Source organism: Cyprinus carpio, unplaced genomic scaffold (assembly GCF_018340385.1).
Source record: "Cyprinus carpio isolate SPL01 unplaced genomic scaffold, ASM1834038v1 S000006625, whole genome shotgun sequence".
Lineage (NCBI taxonomy): Eukaryota > Metazoa > Chordata > Actinopteri > Cypriniformes > Cyprinidae > Cyprinus > Cyprinus carpio.
The window spans coordinates 983,076-1,007,453 of NW_024879257.1; the positions used below are offsets into that span (position 1 = coordinate 983,076).

At 37.5% G+C, this 24,378-nt stretch overlaps 2 pseudogenes; both read right to left on the minus strand.

Annotated features, from left to right (window-relative positions):
- Window positions 1-539: 539 nt before the first annotated feature.
- LOC122144255 lies at window positions 540-2,710 on the minus strand (annotated as a pseudogene).
- A 633-nt stretch (window positions 2,711-3,343) lies between these two features.
- LOC109092417 lies at window positions 3,344-17,989 on the minus strand (annotated as a pseudogene).
- Between the last annotated feature and the right edge of the window lie 6,389 nt (window positions 17,990-24,378).

Here is a 24,378-nt window from a genome sequence, read left to right on the forward strand (position 1 = left end):
TACCCGACCACAGTTTTCGGACTCTGGCACCCGTATTTTTCTGTCAGAGAGAAGAGAGACTAGCATCAGAAAATGCTTTTAAATCTGTTAGCACAAATTCCATGGTACAGACTCACATGGACAGACACCAGGACAGTTTTCACGGATATACTTTTATGAGGCATCGAGGTTGGTAAGTTAGAAGATATTAAAAGGAAAACAAGAAGCTGTTAGTATAGTAGTTAGAATGAGAAACATTTAAAACACTACATGCTTTAGGGGGGGCAATATAAATGCAAAGACCACATTACGAACATTGTTACATATAATGGGCAATACTACATATATACAAATATTCCAATCAATAATAACAAAATAAAAATCATATTCATTTCGACTATCTAAGTTTAGGCAGCACTCTCATTAAATTACACAAACCAAAAGATCATAATAAAAGTACATACAGGAATGCCTAAAGCATCACTATTTTTTCAAATGCAAACACTCCATGACTGTTTTAGTCATCACTCTGCACTCTTGTTAACCTTTCCCATGCTCCGTCACAGATAGAATTTACCAGTGACCACAGTCTGGTGCTGGTGTGACTACAGTCTGTGATCTGTGCTGCTCAGGACACGAAGTGAAGCCCAGGTTTTTGAAGACATTTTCCACTCTAGCTGCCCATGTCTGCTGGAAGCTCTTTTAGTAACTCTTCTGCAGAGGCCTCTGGTGGAACATCCAGGACATTCCCTTTTACTTACATCTGCGTAAAGTTGGTGTGATCACCACAGCTTGTCACACTCCGAGAGTGGGAGGTTGTTTCAGTTTTTGAGCCTGTTACAGTGTTTCCCAAACTCATCTACAGTGGAGAGCAAGTGCTCAGTTGCAGATTTAGTTTGAGAGAATCCTTCAGGTGCTTCATCTTGTTTCTCAAGATTCTTTCTGTTCTCTCTTCTCTTACTGTACTGGTGGGCTTGCTCACCCATTTCAAAGACATTTCTGAGGGCTTTAATATCAAAGCTTGGTATGTCCTCCCACCAAAGATGACTTCTTCTCAGATTCGCATCTTCTGTGTCACTTCCAAGTCTCTCATTAATCACATGGAATCCTTCCGGACATAAACTTTAGGCTGGGGGTGACTCATTAAATTTGTTAACAAGCCTGGACAGGTCAACCCTGGGGCAAGTCCTCTAACATTCTCTCATGGGGCGTCAATGCTGGATTTTGGGGATCTCTGGCTCGTTTTATCTTTCTGTATCTGGTCCAAGACGCTCTGGATGTCAATAGGGTCTTTTGCGTACATATGTACGACAGACCTCTGATTTTCTGAGCCTCTTCAAAGAACTCACGCTTGCCTTTTACGGTCATCATTGGGAGCTCCATGGATATCTGTGACATCTGTCAGGGATGATTTCCATCATGTGAGTCTCAAAGGTAAATCTCTGAACAGCTTGATGAGCGAGACCCTTCCCAGATCTGTTTGGGTCTTTATCATGTACTCTGGCAAAGGCATGGGTGGTGGGAGTCATGCCTTGTGAGAGTTTGGGCTGTGTTATCTCTTAGTTTAGCTAGTTTCTCAGAGCGACTCATTGTAGGGGAAGGTCGGTGGATTGGTTTTCAGGACGTGTTGGTGTTTCAGACCAAGCGAGGTGGAGGTGTTGGTGTGGTGCCCCGACCTGTAAGAGGGAGGTGGTGATGGAGTCACTTGCAATGGAGAGTCTGTCCTCTTGGCGGACTCAATACAGATGAATGGAGGTGACGGTTTGTCCGCATTCTTAGCTCAGGTGGCATTTTAAGCTCTGATATCTTGATTCACTCTGGCACTCTGTCTTCTTTCTCCTCCACTACTTCTTCTGGAGGGTCTCTATTTTTGCTGAACCAATAGTTATCTTAGATATTTTCTGTGTGGCCCACCAACTATTTTCTTTTCCTGTGATGACTCACTTTTTGCCATCTCTGAAACGGACAAACTTCCCTCTAAAAATGTAGTTTAGCCAGGGCAAGGTTCTGCACCATAGATTATGACCTCTCTCATTTTTTGCTTGTTGTTACTGAGTATGGCTTAAATCAGCCTGTTCTTCATAACCAACTAGCCAATCAGGAATTATACTCAGCATTGTCCTGTAATGACTTTGGGTTCATTTTGCAGGAGCTCCTTCAAACTCTTTGATATAGCACAACAATTTTTTTAATCTTTCTTCACATTTTTGTGCATAAGAACTTTCAGTTGTCATTGATGCACTTATTTCAGATTCTGCTGTTTTTGTAATCTCTGTTTTGTTTTGCTCCTCTTTCTGCACTGACTGTTTTTGTGCCTCACTCTCTGCTTGGAGGCCGCAGTGGAGGCTTTAAACCGGCTTCGTTGATCTGGAATTTACTTTTTGTTGAGTGCTCTGTTGTTGAACTGTGCTCTGAGTGACCATCATCCTCTCTTCATGAATCTGGACGTGTTCCTCTCTCACTGCTTTGATGTGACTGAATGACAGATGTCTGCCCTGTCCTTGATGTACCTCAGTTGATATTGCTGGTTGTATTTGATGTATCTCAACTGATGGTCTTGGGTGCCACGGGTGGTGGCTGCTTGGACTGATGTATGTCTTTGCTTCTTCAACTGGACTTCCATTTTGTGGTTTTCTTGCTTGGTTTGTCTCATTTCCTCCTTTTTCTCAATTTTACTTCCGCACTGGTGGATATTTGGAGGCCCTCCTGACTCATGGACACTTAGAGGCATCTTTTTTTTCCTGTTTCTATGACTGTTTGCTCTGTGCTGATTGTTTTGAACTGTGTCTGGCTTCTCTACCGTAGGGAACCTTGAATGTTTTCACCTTAAAGCTAGGGTCAACTTTGGATCTTTGTGGTCTGAGAAGGAACCTTCTTGACTTCTTGAGCCAAACAAGTCTCTATACTCTTGATCTCTTCTGCTTGAGCAGAAGCAGTGATCTGGCTTTGAATGTTTTTTTTGTGGCCTGGATGCTCTCTCTTGTTTTATAGAGTCAGCTTTTGTATTCTCAAACTTGCTCTGCAACAGAAAGTGCATAAACTGCAGGGGCTGGATAGCTTTTAATTTCTAAGGCAGCAGCATGGTAGATGCCTGCTTTTTATCTAATGCAGTGCTAGAGGATTCTGTGGTTGTTTTCTTACCAACTTTTGGAAATGAAGGTTTGCTTATCTGAAAACTAGCAGGTGGCTTTTGCTTTGGTGGAGTCTGTGGACTTTTTGGAGGGGCAAGTTTTTTCTGCTGTTTTCTTTGGGAAGCATGGCTGGCTTTCTGTTTAGTCCTCTGGTTCTTTACGGGTTGCTTGCTGTGTATGAAAAGTACCATTTGAGGCGTTCATCTTTCTGTGTGGTGACTCTGCTTCAACCTTCATTTCACTGACATTAAATGGTTTAGTAGGTGTGGGGGTGAGGTGGGAGTAGTTTCTCCCTTGTTCTTTTCAGCCTCCTCTCTTTGTTTGCGATATCTTTCTTCTGCAAGCATGAGTGGTGTTTTGAATTTACTTGCAGGTCTTGTTTTTTGAGCTGAAGGGTCGGGGGGAGGTGGGAGTTTCACTGGTGCAAATACCTTTTTAGGGTGTGGTGGTTCCTCAGCTCCTGATTGTAGCACAGGGAGTGCGATGAAACTTTAGTAATATGTGGGGACCAGAGCTTCAATTGTTTTAAAACCAATCCCTCTTGCTTGGTCATGTTCTCTGTAGTTTTGGTAACTGTGGTTAAGTTTGATACAGTTGTTTCACTCTGCTCTGCCACTGATGAAGGAGGTGGAGGTGGCGGAGTAGGTGCAGGTTGTTTTTTCTGCCATTTAAATGTTTTGGGCTGTGGTTGCTTGGGAGGCTCAGGTTTTGGCACCTTGAATAAAGTTCGGCCTTTTGGCTTTTCAGGTTGGGCAACAGAGCTGAGTTCCTGCTGAGATGGGGGAGGAGGGAGGAGGTCTTGGGGTGGAGGAGGTGGTGGAAAGAATACGGTGTCTGACTCCATTACAGGGGGTGGAGGTGGTGGGGAGGAAGGTCACTGTCCTGTCTCATGACTAGAGGAGGGTGTGGTAGAGGGCTGGCTGGACATCACTTTTCTGCCACTGGTGAGGGAGGAGGAGGCAAAGAGAGTTCTGATTCAGAGGGAGGTGGAGGAGAAACTCGGAGGTGGTGGAAAGTGAATCTCTGGCTGTGGTTTCACTTTTTTTATCATTCCTTTGGGACTGAGATTGCGGTTCAGACTGTTAAACATTTTTTTCAGATTTTAAATTCTTGTGTTCTGCTTTGGTTACACTGGTTTGTTCTGTTGTCACAGTCGTCTGAACCTTTGTGACTGTCTTTTGTCTCCTCGGTTTGCTTCATGCTAATATTAGTTTGTGATGCTTCCATTGAAGCACTCTTTGCTGAAGACACAGCTGCAATTTCAGATTTCTTCCCACTCATCTGACCTCCAAAATTCTTCTTCTTTATTAGCACTGGACTAGGAGTGTTCTGTTTTTGTTTGATATGTTGTTCCTTGACATTTACCTTTTGAGAGCTCTGAGAGGACTCTTGTGCATGAACAGCTGTTGTCATCTGTTTAGTAGTAGAATGATAATCCTCAGAAGAAGTCTGATTTTCTGAAGATTTGATCTCAGATGTCTTTTGTGTGCTGCTCTGCTGCATGTTTCTCACTGGAGGTGGATTTGTTGGCTTTTCCTCAGTTTTAGGTACAGTGGGGCATTCACGGGCTGCTTGTTGAGGGGGGAATTGGATTCTTAATTGGAACTTTAGCTTTCTTGTGAGGATTCATTTTTGATTTGTGGCCTGATTGCTCTTTCTTCTTCATCAGGGATTTAATGGTGCCCTGAACATCTCCCTTAATCACCTCTTCTTTTTCAATTTGCTTGTTTTCCTGCTCATAAAGTGATTTGATGGAATATTTTATGTCACCCTCTGTGCTTGGCCTCCTCTGCATACGTGGGGATGTTGGCTCCAGTAAGAGCTGAATTGTACCTTTCACATCACCCTGTTCACTCACTTGGTGCTGGAACACCCTCTTTTCAGTTGAAGCCTCTTGAAGACTAAGGAGAGCAGTCTGAATGTCACCTTTAACAATCTCCTCCTTCTCAACCTCTTTCAACTGCCTGCTTTGCCTCCTCCAGGGATTCAACGTTCCTCTAATATCCCCTGGGACCACATCTTCAATAATTACTTCAGTCTTTGCAGATGATGATTTTTCAAGAGATTCTAATGCACCCCTGATGTCACCCGGGACAATCTCTGGCTTTTCTACTTCTTTCTGTTGGTTTTGAGCCTCCTCAAGAGACCTAAGTGTTGTGCAGATATCTCCTTTGACTATCTCTTCTTTTTCTACAACAACACTTTGGTTAACAGCTTGCGTGAGAGAGTCAAGAGTTGCTCTCAAGTCTCCCTTTTACTATCTCCACTTTCTGCATGTTATGCAGGGATAATGCGGGTTCCATCATAAACACCTGTACTGTGTTAATTACATCACCAGGTACAATATCATCTTCAGCAACAGTTTCGCTAGTTGTTTGCTGGCTCTTTCTTAAAATCTGTTTTGTTTGCTCTACATCACCTCCAATAATCATTTCTTTAACTTTTTCTTCAACAATGTCATCAGTCCCCACCTGAAGTTGCCTGAGGTAGTTCAGGGCTCCAGACTCAATACACGTAGAATAAAAACTGACATTTCCTCTTTCTGCTTCTCCCACAGTTATCTTAGAGGACGGGTCCTTTGCATCAGCACTACCCAGCAGCCTATGCAGCGTTCCACGAATATTTCCACTAACTATATCCATCTTTCTCAACATTGCTCTCACTTTCTTTATTGAGGAGTGAGTATATGGTCATTTTCACATCTCCTTTCTCATCTTCTTGAATCAGAATGCCACGTTTGGAAGATCCTTCTTGCTTGAGCAAGTTATTAATTGCCTCTTGGATGTCTCCTCTGATAATTTGCTCTTTCTCAAGATTATCACTCATATTCTGATTAAAGAGCTGTTGGACAATGGAGTTGATATTTCCTCTTTCCTCCTTGTCTATGGTGATTGCCCTCTCTGTTGTCTCACGTCTGTTGAGCAGATTCATCATAATATTGTTCAGGTCTCCATGTATTACTTCTTCTCTCTGGATCTCTGGAGTGTCCTGGTTTAGAAGTTTGTATTTAGCCATTCTGACATCTCCGATCTCATCTGCCTCGATTAGAATACCTTGTGATTCAACCATTTTCTGAGTATACAGCTCTTCTAGGGTTGCCTTGATGCTCTTACCAACAATCTCTTTTCTCTCCACACTGCTCTCATTGAACTCTGTGAGGGGAGTGGTTTCAAACAGCCATGTTGTTGTCTTCACATCAGCTTTTGGGATTTCTTCACGAGAAATTACAGTATCTGTTTCATCAACTTCCTTGATGCGATCAAGTGGTTCCTTTTCAAAGAGCCACACAGATTGTTTAACATCACCTTTACCACTTTCTTCGCGTGTGACCTTCTCCATCTCGTCATACTCCGAACCTTCACCCCGGATCTTGTCAATAGTACGTGTTTCAAACATCCATGTGGAGCTTCTCACGTTACCTCTCTGAATCTCACTGACACTAACGGTTTTCACATATTTCTTTGATAGGTCATCCATTTCAAAACGCTGTTTGTTTGTTTTCACATCCCCCCCTTGGATGTCAGCTACTGTTTTAACAGCAACTTTCATATCCTCTGCAATCTCATCTAGAGGCTGAGTTTCAAACCTCCACCTGGCTGTGCTGACATCACCCTTTTGGATGTCTTCTTCAGTAACAGCTTTGATGACATAAACCTCATCTGTGTCTCTAATTGAGTCTGGCTTTGTTTCAAATAACCATCTTGCCCCAACCACATCTCCTCGCAGAATCTCTTCTTTTGTGACTGTAGTAACCTCATGATAGTGTCCTTCTTTGTCCCTGATAGCATACAGTGGTTGAGTCTCAAACATCATGGTGTAGTTTTTTACGTCCCCTCTCTCAATCTCCTTGTGTATGATGCTTTGGAGTTTGCTGATCTCAGTGTCAGATGCCTCCTCCTGAATCTTATCTAATGAGTATGTCTCAAAAATGAAGCGACCTTTATCAACATTACCTCCCTGAATATCTATTACTGTGCGTGACTCCTTGAGTTCTTCAGAATTTGCCCTGATGGAATCAATTGGCTGGTTTTCAAACATCCGGGTACAGTTCACCACATTTCCTTTCTGAATGTCCTCTGCTTGACAGCATTTGAGTTTCTGCATGGTCTCCTCAGATGTAGAGGTCATGATATCAGATGACTGATTCTCAAAGATGTATTTCATTCGTGAGACATCTCCAGAGTGAATATCAATCTCAGTGATTCGCTTAAAGCCACTATGATCCTCGTCATCAGTGATGTTTTCTAGGTTTTCAGTCTCAAACAGGAAACGCACTAGACGTACATCCTTACCTTTTACATCATCTTGCTTTACTGTGCAAGTTTTCAGGATCGTCTCAGACTCATCCTTGCTGCTGTCAAGAGTCTGAGTCTCAAAAAGCCATGTACAGGTTTTAACATCTCCTTTTTGGACGTCTGTGGTGTCCTCAGTCTTTGTCTCTACTTTCTCATACAAGACATCCATTGGCTGAGTTTCAAAACAACCATCTGCATGTTTTTAACGTCACCTCTTTGGATCTCAATGGTCTCATTTTTCCTGTTGTCCTCTTCCTCTAAGTTGAAGTATTTAATGCCGTCTAGTGGCTGGGTTTCGAAAAGCCATTTGGCTGTTTTGACATCACCTGATTGGATTTCCTCTTTAGATATTCCTTTGATTATCTGGAACTTAGTGATGCTCTCATCAAACTGATCAATGGGACGGGTTTCAAACATCCACTTGCAGCTTCTCACGTCTCCCTTTACAACTTCCTCTCTGCGCACGGTTTTAACTTCATGGTAGTGTCCTGAGCTGTCCTGTACAGCATACAATGGTGTTGACTCAAATAATACTTTATTTGATTTCACTGAGCCACAGATGACACCCTCCACTTGTATTTTTTGTGCATCTGTGCATTTGCTCAGGTCCATGGTCTCAAATATTTCCTTGTAATTGGTGACATCACCTTTTTCAAGCTCCTCAAGATTTATAGTCCTTGTCACCTCTTTCTTCTCCTCTCTGATCTGCTCAAGAGGTTTGCTTTCAAACAACCACCTCTGGTGTCTCACATCGCCTTTCTCTTCTTCTGAAGCTACCACCTTTTGTAACTTGCCAACTTCTGGTAACTCTTTAAGATTCTCCATTGGCACTGTTTCAAACAAATGCCTAGCAGAAGTAACATCACCACCTATGATGTCTTCTGGCTCCATTGGTCTTGCATTGGTATTATCTTTGAGTATATCCATCGGCTGTGTTTCAAAGATCATGCAGTGTCTCCTAACATCTGCTCCTAAAATCTCTTCCTTCTGAATCTTTGTACTTTCCCATTCTTCATCTTTGATTTGATCGAGTGTCCTTGTCTCAAACAACCAACTTCCCCTGTTTACCCCACCCTGAATTTTTTCCTCCATGGAGACCCCACAGATTAATTTTACTTTGCTTGGATCTTTGCTGATCAGGTCCAGAGGCTGAGTTTCAAAGAGCCAGCGTGATGTCCTGACATCACCTTTCTCGGTTTCTTCACGTCGCACCTTGGTTATCTCCAGCATTTCACCAGAATCACCTCGTATGACACACATGGGTTGTGTCTCAAACATCTTGGTTGTTTTCTTTACTTCACCCTTTACTTCTTCAAGCTCTGATTTCAGCTGCAGGAAGTGACTTTCATCGATAGTCTCAGTGTGTCCAAGTGTGTCCAGGTGCTGTGTTTCAAACAAATACCTAGCAGTTTTCACATCACCCCCTGCAATGTCTTTAGCATACATCACTTGTGTCTCTTGCTCATCCTCTTGGTAAATTCTGTTGAGTGAGTCAAGTGGTTGTGTCTCAAACAGCCACGTTGCAGTCTGAACATCTCCCCTTGCTAGATCTAGTTTTCCAATGTGTTCTGCTGAGTCTGTTTTTTTTCTGTACCTAGAGCATCAATGGGCTGTGTTTCAAACATCCATGTAGTGTACTTTACATCTTTTCCAGCAATGATTTCTTGTTGGGCTATGTTCCTTTCCTCATCTTCATCTGGTGTTCCATCTTTAATGGAATCTAGGGGCTTGTTCTCAAACATCCAGCGCATTGACTGCACCTCACCTTTCAGGATCTCATCCCACTCCAAATACTCTCTCTCTGGACTTATGCACTTTCCAGGACTGGTACTTCCACTATTTTCAAAAACATAGCATGCTTGCTGAATGTCTCTGCTCACCTCCTCATCACTGTCTACATAGGTTTGCTCTGTGTCTGTCACACTTCAGTGAAGAAGTCATGCTCCAAGCTTTTTACGCACTTCTGGGTGAATGTGCTTGTAGAGGCGCTTAAGTTCATAGAGGTTCCTCTGCTTAGAGTACTGCTCTTTATTGACAGCATATTTGGCTGGAGTAGGTGCATCTGTTGGCTTAGGGGAAGGACAAAGTTCTGGGACTTGGGAAGTCACTTGAAACTTTTGTGTGGTAGATACCGGTGGTTGTGAAAACTGCTCCACAGCCTCATATTGTGAGGAAGACACAGAGGAGGTAGAGGCCTCTTGCAATGTTTTAGTGATAGACATGGTCTCATAGCTACCTGTGGCAGTAGTCTTTGAAGAAACATTAACTGGGGCCCAAGGAAACTGGTTGTAATCGAGATCAATCTTTGTTGGTATAAAAGGAAAAGACAAGCATAATCTTTTATAAATACATAATCTTGTGCATGAAATCTATTCTACTTTTATTTTTATGCGTAAGCAGAGAAAAGAGTAATAGAAAGAAATATGCTTGAATAGAATAGTCAGTGTAGATTTATGTTGATTTATGTACAATTAACACACGGGCATTCCATTAAATATGGGCTCTTTTAGCCCTGTGGGCTTAAAATACATTTTTTTACACTTACTTGTTTTTGATAAATTTTTCAACGGTTGAGATATGCATCGAAAAATAATTTTGTTATTTTATATATAGGCCTTTTTTTTTTTACAATAAAGTATCAATTCCACCACATCTCAAATTATTTATTGTGTTTAACATAATTCTGTAAATTACATTTTAAGCATTTTTGGGGCAAAAATGGCTTTTGCTAAAGCTAATATCACGTCTTGCTTGATGACTTGCGCATTTTCTATTTTTATTTTTACGTGATTTTAGCTTAATTTAGCTATTTCTCATATTAATTTTCATAACTTCTGGATTTCTGACAAAGATAAACCAGTAACATCTATACTCTATGTAAAAGACAGTTGTGTGACACATGAAAAAAATGGGAAAATCTGTTTCCCGTCCCCAAGCAAAAAAGTGCCTTAATTTAAAGAAACACCCATATATTTTTAACCACTGCAGGTAAAACAGTTTACTGTCTTCATCGGTATACGTCATTTTTTACCTTGATATGTTTGGGTGGAGTGGCCTCCTCAATACTTTTTTCATGCTGCTGTTTCAGGGCTTGAGCAGAAATTTTTGGCAAATTCTCTCCTCCAATTACCATCACTTTAAAAGGTTAAAAAATGAAATGAGAAAGAGAAAATTACAAAACAGTTATTAGGTAACTTACAATTTGTTATTAAACTGTAGTAAACTACATTTGAACACTACCTTTCTCATCATAATGATCCCCAAAACTTGAGGACACACTCTGATGAACATTCTGGTCCAGGGAAACCTAACATGAAAACAGTGAGCAGAACACCTTAATAATACCTTAAAAAAAGAATGTCTGTCGGCAAAATATAGGTTTTCTAGTAAACTGTATTGAGTTTGGAACAGCATTAGAGTGCGTAAATCATAGCAGAATTTTTTTATTGGGCATTGCACCTATGGGGTTTTCATCTTGTATGGGTATACCTGAGCATTTGAGGTACTGCTTTCTTTAACACTGCTTCGTACCGTCACCTCTGATGAGCTCACCACCTGCTGTCAAAAGACAGAGAACACCTGTTGTTAAACAAACATTCACAATATGCAACTGCTCAATGCCTTGTGATATGAAAATTAGTCATGTTTATTGCATGAACAACTGTTAATTGCCAGATAGGAGATTCAGTAGCATTGCAAACTGTACTTTTTCATCAAGTCTTGTTTTAGTCTTTATTGGTTCAATTGAGTTAGTGCTGTGGATCCCTTGTGTATTTATCTGCATTACCTGTCTCTGTTGGTAGTGGTATTGTGTAACAGTGCTTTGGGACGCAGAAGAGGAACTGAACTCTTGGCTTTCAAACTGTTTCTTGATGCTGGCCAGTCCGCCTGGCAGAGAGCACGGCTCAGAGCTATCCATGACCTTGAAACACAAAATAAAATGGTAAGACACATTCATAAATATATATACATTTTGAGTTTACATACAGAATATACATAGAATAGATTTGAGACATATGATTCTCCTCTAGGGGGAGCTACAAGGTTGAAAACAAAGTTTTTAATTTCCTCTTTTCCTTAGAACCAAACACACATTATTAAACATACATTATACATTGACAAGTTGCATCAGTATTCGTTGTTGTTAATCCTTTAGTATTAAATTATTTATTATTGTACAGGTCTTAAAGAAATAGAGTTTGTTTACCAATAAAGCTAACCGGAATTCTAATGACAAGAAATTTTTCTCTCCACACAGACAGTAAAAATTATGCAGAATGCAACACAATGACAAACAATCAGAACATGTTTGATATTTAATATACAGAGGATTTTGAACCAATGGGATTTCAAAATGAGCAGCACTCCACACCACAGCACTCCAGAAATAGACATATTATAAAAAATAGGCCTATAATTACAAAAACACAATACATTTCTACATCTTTAAAAGGAAAATTAAAAAGGAAATATAAAAATAACAAAAACTGTAATAGTATATCAAAGAAAAGGCTCTGTAAAAATCAAACAACAAACAAAGTGTTTTCATGGTTGTAGCTGGTTAGGATACAAGCACAAATTGTTTGGGACACTTTGTAATAAATAATACTCCACTTCATCCAGTAACTGCCATCTCACATTATTTAATGCAACCCAAATTCCCACATGGGATCAATAAAGTGCAAATCCATTTAATGTGTATTTTATGCATCTATTATGTATTACACAGCCATTAAGTACAGCATGCTTATATGGACTGAAAGGATTTTTTTTCCTAAATTGTAAATATTAAATAGGAAGAGGAAGGCCTTAGACAAGAAGTAGGAAATCTGTGCCTAATATGATATGAGTGTGTGGGCCAGCATATGTTCATGCGTATTTGTGTGTGTGTTCATGCTGGTAAATACCACAGATGGGCTTCTCTCCTCCTTGGTAGTGGCAGCTTGGTATAAGGCCAGTCTCTGCTTGAGAGGCACAGTATCAGCCTCAACGTCGGCCTGTCCCTTTCTTGATGGTGAAACACCTGCGCTGCCCGCAGCTGAAATACATACAGAGACACACTCAGGTTGCAGGGTGTGCATCATTCGCTATTTAAACCTGAACCTGTAACATAAATAAATGCATTTCTTTACCCTGACTCAGGTCTCATGACTGGTTCAAGGGGAAACTAATGTTAGATTAGAGATCACATTATCTGTCATATTTTCAAGAGTAAATTTAGCCAGACAAAGTCAAACTGACAGCAGGGATGTATTGTGACAGCTAATGCTGACTCTCTCTCTGTCTCCTAGTCTATAGATGGCTCCAATGACAAGATGAGAAATGATGTCATAAAGCATGCATGTCGTTCTTCTTGCAATCATGGTTTTCAAAGTTGGATCACCCAAGCTATCACCACTACCAGCTCTGGTAAGGGTTGTACACATATAAGCAAATTTACATATATTACATGGGAGATTAGGAGGATGCACAATATAATTTTACCATATCTATCGGTAACAATATTTTTAATGTTTTTTAATGTATTGGTATTATCAGTAATGATACATTTATCTGTCAACTAGCACTCTTTTAAAGTACTTTTTTATAATACCAAGAATTGAACAATAACACTGTTAAATATAATTATTAGCAGAAATTAAAACTTAAACATTTTAAAAGAAGCATTTAATTTTTTTAACATCATGGTATAGAATTCTCTTATTGGCCATTAGTGGATTATCAGTCATGACATGAAAATATTTATTGACTTATCCGTGTTTTAACCAGAAATGTAGTGGTTAATGTACAAGGCTGCTTTATAATGAAAATATAATTATTTTGTTTCCGATTAATACTGTAGTAATTATCTATTACAGTTTATTTTCATCATGGAAAAAAAAAGGTAATGTTTCATTTTTTTTTTTTTTACTTTTTCCCACAATCCTGACTTTTTTATAGCAGTTCTGAGTTTATCTCACAATTCAAAATTACAAGATATAAAATCAAAATTGTGAGATGTAAACTTGCATTTCTGAGAAAAAAAGTGTGAATTGCAAGATATAAACTATAAAACTATATAAACTATATAAAAAGTCATAACTGAGAAAAAAAAGTCACAGTTACCTTTTTTATGTATCATTTAGTGGCGGAACAAAAACAGAATTTGAGAATTTAGAGTGAAAAATTGCAAGATTCAGGAATCTGAGAAAAATTGTGAAATAGAAACTCACAATTGCGAGAAAAAGTCAGAATTGTGAGATTGTGAGAAAGCTGCAGTCCCCTTCTTTTTTTAAACAAGCTTCCATACAATATATACCATATTAAAAAAAATATATATATTTAAATATTAAGTTAAATAAATCACATAAGACATTACTGTGAAAACCTTATGAATAAGATGATTTACTAATGAAATATCAAAACATTATTGGCAGACGCATGCTAGCTCTTTGAATAGCTGCACATTATAAACTCTTCATTGATTGAATATTTGAATTCTCTCCAAACTTACTCTCTAAAGATAAGAGCCCATGGAGGATGTACTGCAATGCTATTCACTGACGATTTCAAGCCAGATCTTTGTGCTGTCATACACCCACACTGCTTTTCTTGCATCAGTAAAGCATGACCGTAACACCATGTGACCAAGACATGTTCTCTGAACCGTTAATTTTAGCAGAGCAGTTATTCAGAGCATGCCAGTGTAAAACTAGCCCAGCAGAGGGATATAGATGATTCAGATCCAGAATAAGCAAGCTTTAGTAGCTGTTGAACAGAAACTCTACACCTGAGGGTATCTTGACACTTTTCAAACACAGACGAGGGGATGTGGAGACAGAGGGATCACACACTCGTTTGTCATGATAGAGAAAGACATCAGTGGGGAAGATGGACGATGAACATTCCAGAATACCTCAAAGTATCTAGAACCGCATGGGGTTGGCGGCTTTACCATGACGTGAAGTCTCCACAATACCGAGAGCAATTAAAGAAGACTTATTTTAAACCAAGGCTCGTAAGATTCATATTTCAGGGAGAGAGAGAGAGTGTGTGAGGTGCCCAGGAAGAGTGACTTCCTAAAATGCAAAGCCATGGCAATCTTTATATCGGTCACTCGTCTATCATTCAGATTTCTACTTCTCTAATAAGATTACCTGCCACAGTTCTGACTTTTTATGACAAAAGGAATAGGAAGTAGTGTAGATTGATTGCTTTTTGGTTATTTGGATAAATCTGGTTTTGGTTCACTTTGTCAGAACTAGCAGTATTAGACATCTAAATGTTTGATTAAATGGTGTAAGCATTATATCAGCAGGACTGTAATATTCTAGACTCTAGTCTATGGAATGCAGCAGTAGCTTACAGGCTAAATTCAGAAAGCCCGGTCTTTGGGACTCTATTCTAAGACACTCATGGGGTGAACCGACATATATGACTCTCACTGCCATGCAGCAACTACAATGCACATGTAATACTCATTTCATTTCATATAACTGTTAATTATTGAAGCCGACTGCCACTACTCAGTTAAACTGTATTGAACTGTTATTGTTAAATGAAGAGCATAATGGGTTTTGAATTGCTAAAATCTTAGAGTCACTTTAGAGTTCTTGTCTTGCTGAAATATCCAACTAACAAGTATAACAGGTATCGGAAAATCTGAAAGTCTTTGGTTAGCATAAGAACCCTTTTGTTACTTTATGTTTATATAAATAATACTCATTAATATTCATTTTGCTCAACTCCATTATGATTTAACAATATCCCATGTGTCCTCTTCATGCAATCTTAATGAGTGCTCTCGAACACGTGCGTGCACGCGTTATTGGCCTTATGCGCTTTAAACCTGGAAATGTTGTACTTATTAATTTCAACTCAACTTAATTTTCACTTTTTCATTTTAAAATAGGCTCAAAGTGCATTTTATGAGATTATTGTCAAATTGAATGAAAAAAAAAATGGTTAGTTTATAAACCATGCATTTTCCAAATGAAAACTTCCTCTCTAGTCCTCTCAGACTTCGACATCAGAAATCACTTCTGTTGAATCACACTCACCTACAGAGATCTGACGTTTCCTCTATGTTCCTCAACGTGACTATAGTGTCACCTGGACAATCCAGACCCACCTGGAGACCCTTATAGACACCCAGTGTCCGTGTGGGAAAGTGTGAGTTTGGAGACCAGCTCCAGTCTACGGTCCGGTTCACCTCAGAGTGATGGAGGGCAGGGAACAGCTGGCTGTATTTCAGAGGCCCCTACCATTACCCTCCTCCTCTTTAAAAGATTGCCAGTCTGCTAGGCCTTTTTTTAGATAAGCTACTCAACATGCCCTTAACCTGAAGTCACAGAGAGACAGACAGACACACTGAGGGGGAGAGGCACCCTACTGTCTGAGAGATTTTAGGGTCATTCATCCTTAGCTTTGATAAAATGCACTAACAACCCATTTCACATGTTTAAATTTTATATAACAATTAAAGGTATAGTTTACTAAACGTCCATACAACATGTAAGCTATATTCCAAGCCTTCTGAGCTTGGTGTAAAGAACAGCCCTAAAAATACTGACTGATAATCTCAATAAATAATGATTTATAAATAATTAATATAAACAATATAAATCTGTTCCTTAGAAAGCTATGGTATGGCTTGTAGTGCACAAGTCATATGGTCTACCTCTGTAGTGCCTATTATGTTTTTGGAACTTAACAGACATGGAAACTTGTCTGGAAAATTCTTCAAAATTTTTTCCTTTTGTGTTTCATGGAAAAAACAACATACAAAACTGGAACAATATGAGGGTGAATAAATAAGGATAAACACAATTTTCAACAGAACTTTCTCCATTGAAAGAGGAGGTGACAGTGGAAAACAAAGCTCCAAAGCACCTCCAGAAAGGTCTTACATTTGTTTGTGTTGGCATAAGAGTCAGACATAAGTCAGGACTTCGGTCACTCAAAATGGCAGTTTTATTTATTAGTTTTAGTTATTTAGTACATCAAGTTAAACTATTTTTTTTTTTAACTTAATTTTAATTAATTTGTTTATTTTTTAAAAGTAAAAAAATTAACAATATTTATTATAAGCAACAGCATGTTTATTGTTTAATCGCTTTTTATTGTATTATTTCATTTTTTATGGTTAAATTTTTAGTTTTAGTAAACCAGATTTGATGTCACTTTTAATTTTAACAGCCATAATTGTTTAGATGAAATTAATTGATTGGAAATTTATGGATGCTGTGTGCTTTTTATGTTAGAAAAAAAATCTATTTTAAAAAAAAAATTAAATTCTAAGTAGCCAATTTTGGCCATTAAATAAGTAAAGAAAAAAGTTAAGAGAAAGAAAGCAAGGAGACTGAGAGAGAAAACACAATTTTCCACTGATTCTCCTGGACAACATTAAAGCCATGCATCACATGATGTCAAGAGAATGCAGTACACTTGAGTGATAAACAATATATCAGGATATTCAGGAGGATATGCATGAGTGTTAATGTATGTGTACGTGTGCGGACCGGTCGTAAACAACGCTGTCTATTTAAAAGACGAGCTGATAGCTGATTTAAAGAATGAAAGAGGGATAACCAAAGACACTGCCCATACACAAATCAACTCACCTGTCAAACAAACCTATTAAATTACACAGGCCTCCCACTAGCATACTATTGTCACTGCATATATTTAAAACATGTACACTCAGGCATTATAAAGTAAAGTTTGGGTATGATGGGGTACTTTTTAAGACTATATCCGGTGTCTGAAAACTCAAAGTAACCGAAATAAGTGCCTTAAGAACAAGATTGCAGCAGAAATCCAAACACATGTACATACATACTGTACACATACATGCATGAGCACTGAAGCTGAAGTCTGTCATCACAGTTGTCATCATGCTAGACAGCAAAGTGTGAAGTCTTTAATCATGTCAACTTTATACACACATGCACACACACACTGAATTTCCACAAACATGTAAATCACATAAAAATGAAGAGGTTGCAAAGAGTACAGTTTAAAATTTACTGAATCAGCCTTTAAATAGCCAAACAGAGACATCTTTATGGTGAATTAAAAAATTCTGTTGTTCAATTTATAAGAAACAGAATTACTGTATTATAAAAGCCAAAAGATACTCACATCCACCAAAGTTTGATTCCTGATTCGACATTTTTTCTCCTACACCACTATATTTGTCTGCTACTCTCCCACTAGACGAATATGAACCACTCACTTCCTAGAGAGAGAGAAAAAGAGAAAGGCAGGTGTGGTTAGAGAACCCTTTTTAGTCCGTGTTTCATTTGCATTCTGCAGTTCTACGAGACCTCCAACAAAAGTTTGGAAGACAGTTAGGAACAGAGAAACCGTGTTACATGAAGCTCGTGTATGTGTTTGTTTTCTCTATTTATCATTAACAGTATATCAACAAGACTCGGTTTTGTGTTATATAAGCTAGAGTTCACCTGAAGCTTGAAAGCTGTCACCAAGTCAATAGTAATGCCCTTGAAACAGGAACATAAATGGGGAAGGAGGATGAGAACAGAAAAAAAAATAAACTGCCAACTGTGAAACATATTTACATATAAATAAAAGGAAATGTATTTATTAAATTTGTTTAAATGTATTTTCAGTGTGTATTTTGAATAGCACTGTCATTAGACACGCAACAAAAGCAAAACATATATTACACAGGTCTAAACTAATAACTGAGTTTGTGTCACAGAGCATTATAAATACAGTCGACATTAGTGCATAAGATTCTAATTAAGTTTAAGCTTTAGTATTTTAAATGAAGAGTTAAACTGTAAGAAAAATAAATCCATAGATAAATAGATAATGTCCTGGCAGAAAATTAACAGTAAATTTTCTGGTAAGTTTACCTTTAAGTTAACCTGAAACATAACACAGTTCAATGCATAATTCAATAAATGGGTAAAACACCAGTGGAAAAAAAAACAAACAAAATTCTTGAAAGAATACATTATTTGGATGTTTTGTTTTTGTTAAAAGCTGCTAAATTTGCATAGTCCATTCATGCAAAAAAGAGCTCAGTATATCTTATTGTCACTTTCATTGGCTATGCTTTTGAAAAATCATGACAAAGAACTATTTAAAAAAAAAATGTAAATGTGTCAAACTTTCACATGAATAAGAGTCCTAACTGGTTCATAAAAAAAAGGCAATTATGTCTAAGAATTGCGAGATTTAAACTTCCAATTCAGAGAACAAATGTCAGAATTGTGAGACATAAACCTGGAACTTACAGATTTTTTATTTTTTATTTTTTATTATGTTGCTATGTCAGGTAAGTTTTTTAAGAGTTTTTAAACTATTTAAGGAAATAAGACAGCAATATTTTAAAGGGTAAGTTCACCATAAAAGAAAAATTCTGTAATTATTTACCAACCCTCATGTTGTTCCAAACCTGTATGATTTTCTTTCTTCCATGCAACACAAAAGGAGAAATTTAGCAGAATGCCTAACTGCTTTTATTCATACACTGAAAGTGGATGGGGACCCAGGAACACATCAGTATATGCTATTTTCACCCTCAAGCACTCTCTTTGTCTTAACCCCTTCACAAAACAATTTGCAAATCAAATCTTTCCCTATCAGATGTTCCATAAAGTACTCCTGCAGCTGTGAAAGACAGTTCAAAACATCAGCAAGGGAAAATCAACACTTTCACACATGCTAACGCACACATGCACACACACACACACACACACACACACACACACACACATTGATTGTGTCCTGTGGAGTCATATTTCACTATTCAGCTCATCTGGCGTAAGATGCACACGCACAGTCTGTGCAACACTGAGCCAGGAGGTCAAAGTTCACCCTGGCCAGAGAGAACAGGTGGTTTCATTTACACACACACTGAAAGGCAGAGTTTCACTTTATCAGTTACATTGCAAGTAAATTAAAGGCTAACTACTGTAAATGAATTCTAATAAACAGCCATGTAGGTTTCTCATGATGCCATTACTGTCAAAGTGCTGTCAGACACTGCTGATGCTTTCAAATGCACTGACATTTTGGCAGAATTTACTTTAGTTAAAAGCTGATCCTGTTAAATCTTTAAAGCTGTTAAAACTTAAAAATTTTACCTGGATAAAGATTAAAAGAGCTGTGAGTTAATTCAGCTGAACAAACATCAGATAATGAAGAGATAAAAAAGATACGATCTAGCCATTTATTTCATAAAACAGTATGAGTCTGGAGCATGAGGAATCTCAGTCAATTTACTAATTAAAAATTGAGAATATTGTGTTTATATGTTTTGTCCTTACAAAAAGTACCGTGACATTGTATCAGAAGACCATATGGTATATTTGGATATATATAACAGTACTAGCATAAATGGTATTTCAAAGCACTTTAGAGAATACCATACTAGTGATTTAAAAAATCTGATAATACCAAATTGTCCAAAACGGCAACAGCATGATATTAACTTGTGTTTTTGGGTAACTAGATGTTACCATTTTTGGTGGCCTTTAAAGTGAAATAATGTCTTATAAGTTTATTGAACATAAGAAAATTTCTGAACAGAAGTTAACAAAACCAAGATGTCACAAACAGGGTTATTATCATCTCTTATGAAAGTTAACCATGGTTTTTACTTTTAAAGCCCCCCAAAAACCCCCCCCAATTAACCCCCCCCCCCCCCCAAAAAAAAAACACACAACCATAGTTGGCACATAACAAAATTGCAAAAAATGACTTGAAAAAAAAAAAATATTATATATATATATAAAAACTTGTTTTTAAAATCTGTAATAGTATAAATAATACTAAAATAAAAACTGGTTGTAAGTTACTATGAACAGTCTATAACAGGCTTTAAGTGTGTGCTGATGACTAAATGTAATTTTTAGTAGTATGACAAGCTACTGTAGCTCATCACTGTACAACATGACAGTACGACATAAATATTCAATATGCTGAACCGCTAAACCTGAAATGTCCTTGGTTTTCATTTCAGAAATCTGGTCAGAAATCTTTGTGTGTTTGTGTGCGTAAGGGGATTTCCTGTTTTTTGTAAGCACCACTGAGAGTTCTCCCATTACTCTCCTGTCTCTGTGATAAGTGGACATATTTAAACATGAGTCACTGACCTGGAGTTAGATAAACAAGCCAGCGGGGCAGCTCTCTTACATACACACATACACAAATCTTCTTGCTAACATAAACAGTATTTCCACCAACAATTTTTAAAACAAACTCAGAGGCTTTTGTGCACAAACAGGAGGAAAGAAAGGACGATGGAGGGTGACAGGGTTTGTAATCTGAACAAGGCCGCAGGTTAATCTACGTAACGTTAAGACACGGTATGATACCATGCACACATGAGAATGACACAAAAACACCGAACATCTTGTGACAGTGCGTGAGCATCCAAATGTCTAAAGTTATTGTCTCCAGGCCTTGACCGACAGTTCTGTTTTCGTTTTTTTAAACACTAAAGGCAGCCAGAAAAACAGTCACAAGGAGCTGCTTTTAGCCTGAATGCTACACATAGCACAGGGATAACTATAAAAGAGTGAGATGACAGCACCTAATACTTTCTACTCTTTTAGCAGTATAGTTACTGTGTTTGTAAGGTATATTTAGCAGTCGCAAGGCAGTGATTAACTGTCGTTAGCTTTAGCCTGTAGCATGAGTTCATATCTCTATTTAAAACTAAATGTAAAGGTATGTTTGTTGGTTCAAAACAAGTTTAAGCTCTTTTGAGGTTTAAAAAAATTTAGACAGAAAATCATTCTGACTCTGAGCTTGGTTTATAAAAACAAACAAAAGTGCAGTAATACATTTACATTGGAAAGTAAGGGACTGCTGTTTTAGGCAAATATATGTATAATTGCGTTTTACCAACCAATTCCTGTGGAAGGATTTTTCTTATTGTTACAGTCCCTATGGTGCATGTATCATGCGATAGTTACATGTACCAGCTTTAAATGGCCATGACAGGAAAAATTTAATATAACTTTGCATAGACAAAGTCAGTAAGCAGTTTTATCACATTAATCTCATGTTAACATCTATAATGTTGAAATGACTATACCCTTGTGAAAAGGAAGTACACTTTAGCATTTACCTACATAATATACTTAAGTTCTGCATGTCACTTGCAATTAAATGAAAATGTATTTTAGTTTGAATTCATAATAAATGGAATTAGCTGAACTTTAGACTGCTATTTTGACTATTTGCTATTGTTAATAGAAAACTAAAATATACTTTAATGTAATTTCTGTTGAAACGTGTCACAACACGTATTTAAATATATTTGTAATAACATTTAAATTAATAATAACTTTATATGTAATACTGAATAACACTTTAAATTAGTGTCATGCACTTAACGTGAACTTTATGTCAGTCTGTATGCATCAAAATCAGTTTACTTTTTTTAAAGTGACAAAATTCTTGAAACAATTATTTAAAATGTACTTCAAAGTGCGCATAACTTTCAGTGCACTTTAAAAAGTAAAAGTTTAATTGTGTTTAAAAAAACTGTCATGAAAGTATACTCTCTGTAAGTACACTTAAGTGATCTGTTATTTCTTTATTTTATTTTATTATTTAGAAAGTACAGGGATTTTATTGTTTTTTGTTTGTTTGTTTGTTTGTTTTTTTTTTTACATACTTTTAAGGTTTGAAGAACACTACATGTGCATGTTCAATACAATTAAGTTCACTTTTCAAGGGTATTCTTGTGAAACAGTGTATATTTTGACCCATTATCCTGGTGAAATGACCATAGACTGGCCACTGTAAGAACACTTCTGTTATTTTCACCAGGGTTTATGAAGCGGCTTCTCACTTTTCCTTGGATACTGAACATATTTGCTTGAAAGGAAACAAACAGTGAAATAAGATCTCAAACATTGTTCAAACAAAAAAGATATTTGTTTATACAGAGACCACATATCCAAACTTTAGTCAAACAATGATTTCCTTTGCTCTGGTGCGGCAAGAAGCATGCTTCTTTGCCTCACGAGGTTTTAGGCAAATTAATGGAATTCCCAAGAGAATAATTGAGGACTGTGAGAAAATATTGAGTAGGTATCAGTTCATAATGAGAGACGTTTCCCAGACTTGCATGTGCTTATAGTGACATCTCCTGGACAGAGAATGCGTAACTAAAACTCTCGGCCTGATGAAGGGTTAAAAGTGCTTAATATGTAACCATTGGATGAACCCTAAACTTAAAATCCAACTAGGCTTTAAACAGGATGTGAGGATTTGTATTTCTTTTTGTGGCTAATGCATACAGCAGGAGGATTTCATGTCGGGAAATGAAACGTTTCTCAGTCTCTTTCCTGACAGTCTCTCTGTATACTCTAACTGAGTAATAATAAATGAGAGTGACAGAGAGAGAGAGAGAGAGGAGAGAAGAGAGAGAGAGAGTGTGGTGTGTGGTGTGTTGTGTGTGTGTCTCGTTTGCAAAGGGACTCATGAAAATTAATAACCCCTGTGGGGTGGAGAGGTTCCATGTTTCAGATAGAAACGATAGATGGATCTCTAGCAATCTCTCTCGTCCTCTTCCTGTGATGCTTATTTTATCTAGCCAACAATTAGCCACTCAGACCGATCAGGAACCACCAGTCACTCATTCCCCTCTTGTCCAAAAAAAAAAAAAACACAAAAAAACAACAACCTCGGAATCAAGACTCAGCCATCTGATCAACAGCCAGGCACCTGTTTTTCACAACCAGGATGAAGAAATCTACAATCTTATGAATATGAATTTGCAAGTGCAACAATATGTAAACAGTAACCCCAAGGGCATCATCTACAATACATCTTTAGTGCACAGTGTAAGTGTGTAAATTTGTGCAGTATAGTATCGATGGTATTTCAGCCCTGCTGGACAATATACCTTAGCTTAAGCTTTAAACATTATATGCTGCTCATAGCTGATTAGTATGGTGGCCGAGAGAGATCAACATGCTGCAACCTCAGAAAATCACGCAAATAGAGAAAAAGCACCAGCAAATTATGAAAACATCACCAGTTTGACAGCACATGTGCTGCAGATGTTTACAACACAAACAAATAATAATAATATAAAAAAACACACTGCAAATACTTAGAACACAACCACAATAGAGAAATGCTCATTAGCACAGACCACAAAAACATTACCCCAACAACACAAATATTAACCATTTATTTTTTTTTTATTTTTTTTTTTTTTTTTGCATATTTATTACCATTTGTAAAAAATAAAATATTAATTTGCAACCACAGCTGTACAAATACCTTGGTTAAACTATGGTTAATGTAGTAAATCCATGATTAATTTGTGCATGGCATAACCGTAACCATTTTTTTGTTTTTATTTTTATTTATTTATTTATTTATTTATTTATTTATATAATAAATTTATTTATTAATTAACAACAGTACAACCATAGGCGATCTATGGTTCATTTTTTTTTAAGGGAAGTTGTAAAAGTAAGTTTAGCCAGCTTACAAAAATATCTTCATGAAACTTGACGAAGATGTTTTCTTAATTTGCATGTGTTTTCATGTGCAGCTCTCTCGGCCACTGTACATTAGGTGACCATGTTCCAAAAACTAACCTATCTATTTTTTAAATGCATGTTACAATGTAAACAGATATTGTAGGTACTGTAAAAGATTAATCAACCCATGTTTCATTCTCTTACAAATTCTTACCAATGACTACACGCTTGCACTCTGATCTGCCTCCATCCAATCAACAACCTTTGCAAGCAATCATGTCGCTATCTTACACATCTTTCTTTTTGATAATCCATTTCACTCTGATGTATGTAACAACACTGAAGAAAATGTATATCGCTTGTGACAATGCATTGCAATGTATTTTGGCATGAAATTGTTTACTAACTAACAGGAGAAAGTCATTCCTGGCCTGATGATGATCAATACTGAAGAGCATTTATAGATGAAATCTGTGGAACTCTGCAGAATGCACTCTTAAAAAATAA